The sequence below is a fragment of the Schistocerca serialis genome, chromosome 12 (genome assembly GCF_023864345.2).
Source record: "Schistocerca serialis cubense isolate TAMUIC-IGC-003099 chromosome 12, iqSchSeri2.2, whole genome shotgun sequence".
In the NCBI taxonomy this organism is placed as follows: Eukaryota; Metazoa; Arthropoda; class Insecta; order Orthoptera; family Acrididae; genus Schistocerca; species Schistocerca serialis.
Window position 1 is genome coordinate 21,764,640 of NC_064649.1, and position 3,390 is coordinate 21,768,029.

The 3,390-nt window shown below is 43.3% G+C and overlaps 1 non-coding gene across 1 annotated transcript; it reads left to right on the plus strand.

The window, feature by feature from the left end:
- Positions 1 to 1,491: 1,491 nt before the first annotated feature.
- On the plus strand, positions 1,492 to 1,566 carry Trnap-cgg (transfer RNA proline (anticodon CGG)). Its single transcript has one exon. It is a non-coding gene; the product is annotated as a tRNA-Pro (tRNA).
- The last annotated feature ends 1,824 nt before the right edge of the window (positions 1,567 to 3,390 follow it).

Genomic DNA, 3,390 nt, shown 5'->3' on the forward strand with positions numbered 1-3,390 from the left:
TTTGTTGTTTCCTCAACTTCAAGATGATTCCAGCGGTTTGATTTTCATGAATGACGGCGCCCAGCCTCAGTTTCGCCTTGAGATGTGGCTTTATCCTAACAACACCATCGCACAACGTCACGTTGGAAGAGGTGGGCAACAAGATATTGTTCATTGCTTTTGGCCTCCCACGTCACCACGCCGCATACCTTGCGGTATTTTTTTCCTGTAAGGGTACGTAAATGACAATCTTCGTCTCACCTGTGGCAGCTACTCTTCAAGAAATGAGAAATCGAATTGATGAAGCTGGACGTTCAGTATCCAGGGCCCTGTTGATTCGCGCGTGGAATTGAATCGACTACCGTTCCAATACGTCTCGAGCAACGCATTGTGCTCATGTTGAGTGTATGGTATAGTATCTGTCCGAGTACAAAACTTTTAACTTTCCTCTATACAGTCTCTAACAACCCTACCACAACAAAGGTCAAAAATTAATTATGATTGTAGTGTTGCTCAAGATGCTACATATTGCATTTTCGGGCGACAACAAAGTTATATTATGTGGCAGGTGTCATTAGAGCACAGTTACTAAAGTCATTTCTTGAAATAATCGATAAACTAGGCACTCATCTTCTCATGTTTCCCACGCTGGTCTCGTTGTGAACTCATGGCTCAATCGTCGAAAATCTAGGTAGTGATGATTCCAAGCTCGGATGCAAAGAGGCCTAGGTGTTATTCTGCGATATTCAAAAGTTTTATAGTGTTTCATAAACCATTCTTGAAGATTAAACTTTTGCAAGTTAGGACAATGATGATGTAAATTTAAGTTACACCCCCTTTTTATTACTTTTGTTGCAACATCACTTCACAATATAAAATACTTGAAAATATCTTCCTCACTGTTAAAGTTCACATTTCATAAACTGACTACAATTTGCGTCTTTTCAACATGACGAGCGAGACTTGACTCTCTAATAACCGCTTACGCACCCAAAAAATTAGAGTTACGTCAAAGATCATAGTGACAAAAGAAAGAATACACATAAGAATAATATCACTGCAATATATACATATCGAGGTATCGAAGTACCTCTACATTAATGAAATCAAATCTCAATGTTGTGACAGAAATATGTTAACTATTTTACAGAAACACAGTAGACTATTGCTGGTATCGAGAGGTTGAGGTGAGGTGCCGTAATGGTTACGTAATTCAAGTACCATTACAAGTCACAAGCCCAACGTGTTTCTCAACTTCCGTGGTTTGTCTGGAATAAGTAACTGTAAGCTGGTCTTTCTTTTTTATCATGCTGTATTCCAGAACGTATAGGGTAGCTGCCTTTGATAAAAAGTCACAAAACAGTCGTATCATTTGCAGTGCAATAAAATTCTTAGTCACTTCGGTGAACTACTCGAGCATCGAACTTCCTGGCAGATTAAAACTGTGTGCCCGACCGAGACTCGAACTCGGGACCTGGCAGAAGTAAAGCTGTGAGTACCGGGCGTGAGTCGTGCTTCGGTAGCTCAGTTGGTAGAGCACTTGCCCGCGGAAGGCAAAGGTCCCGAGTTCGAGTCTCGGTCGGGCACACAGTTTTAATCTGCCAGGAAGTTTCATATCAGCGCACACTCCGCTGCAGAGTGAAAATCTCATTCTGGATACTCAAGCATCAATTATCTATTGCATGCGTCCCACGTTTTCCCGTTTTAAATTTTACAAGTGCTATTATAGCTATTGCCGCAGTGGTAACATCGGTTCCCGCCAGCGAAGTTAAGCGCTGTCGGGCTGGGCTAGCACTTGGATGGGTGACCACCCGGTCTGCCGAGCGCTGTTGGCAAGCGGGGTGCACTCAGCCCTTGTGAGGCAAATTGAGGAGCTACTTGACTGAGAAGTAGCGGCTACAGTCTCGTAAACTGACATACGGCTGAGAGAGCGGTGTGCTGACCACATGCCCCTCCATATCCTCATTGCATGACGCCTATGGGCTGAGGAGGACACGGCGGCCGGTCGGACCCGTTGGGACTTCCAAGGGCAGTTTGGAGGGAGTTAAGTCTTATTATAGCTATTAAAAATTCATAAGCACACATTTTCAGGACTATCTGTATGATACTAGGAATCTCTATGATGCCACGAGAAATTGTTTTATACGTTTTAGTGCGTTTTATAAACGTGTCATATTAAAAAGTTATCCCAGTTAGTATACAGCATTCAGATTACAGAGTGTTGTCTTGAAGGACTACAAAAAATTGTGCTTCAGCTCCAGTTTCACTATTGGAATATACTGACAGAAAAAAATCGCGCAACACCAAAAAATGATTATCAGGTTGCCTTCCACCGGGAACGTGGGTGCACTCAGCAACTGTAATACGATTTACAAACGACAGAGCACGACGCTGATTGCTGAGCTCTGTCATTTGCAAATAATAATTAATCTAGAAAAGTGAAATTTCGGGAATACATTTGTCTAGGTAACATATTTAAATTATTAACATTGCAAGCTGACTGGTTTCTGTAAGGTCGAGATAAACCATTGAAAATGTGAAATGATACATTAATAACCGGTGTACCCGCCAAAACGTTCAATGCGACCATGCGAACGTGCATGTATTGTCTTTTACAGGTGCCGGATGGAGTACCACGCCTGTTGACTTGGTCGGTCGGTGCAGGGTCGGTTAATGTTGTTTGTGGTTGATGCTGGAGTTGTTATCCGATGACATCCCATATGTGCTCGACTGGAGACAGATCTGGTGATCGAGCAGGCCGAGGCAACATGTCGATACTCTGTAGAGCATGTTCGGTTACGAAGGCGGTATGTGGCTGAGCATTGTCCTGTTGGAAAACGCCCCCTAGAATGTTCTGTTCACGAATGACAGCACAACAGGTCGAATCACCAGACTCACGTACAGATTTGCAGTCAGGGTGCGTCGGATAACCACCAGCGTGGTCCTTCTGTCATACGGAATCGCACTCCAGGTGTTCCTCCAAGGAGTCTAGCGTGCGGACAGGTTGGTTGCAGGCCCTCAACTGATCGACCTCCCGCTTCTCTCTTGACATCACCGAAGTCACAAACGGCGTTGGTTTTAGGGTCAGTGGTGATACGCCCGCTAAACCCGCTGGGCACAACAGGTAACAGGATTGTGGAAGGGGCCAAATAGGTTGAGGTCAGTTTCGCCTTCTAATTGTAATTTATTGTTATTTAATAACTTTTACAACCAAAGCGGCACATAGCCGGACCTTTACCGAATGCAACTCTTTCACGGCTGAAGGACTCTAAACAAGAAATCTTAACACATCAACAAGATAAAATGCAATTAAGATAGCAATAAAATAATTTAAAAAAATTACAGCAAAGTAGATAGAAAAAACATATGCAAGGTGCAATACAAATGGCTGAGGGCGACAAATAAATTTCA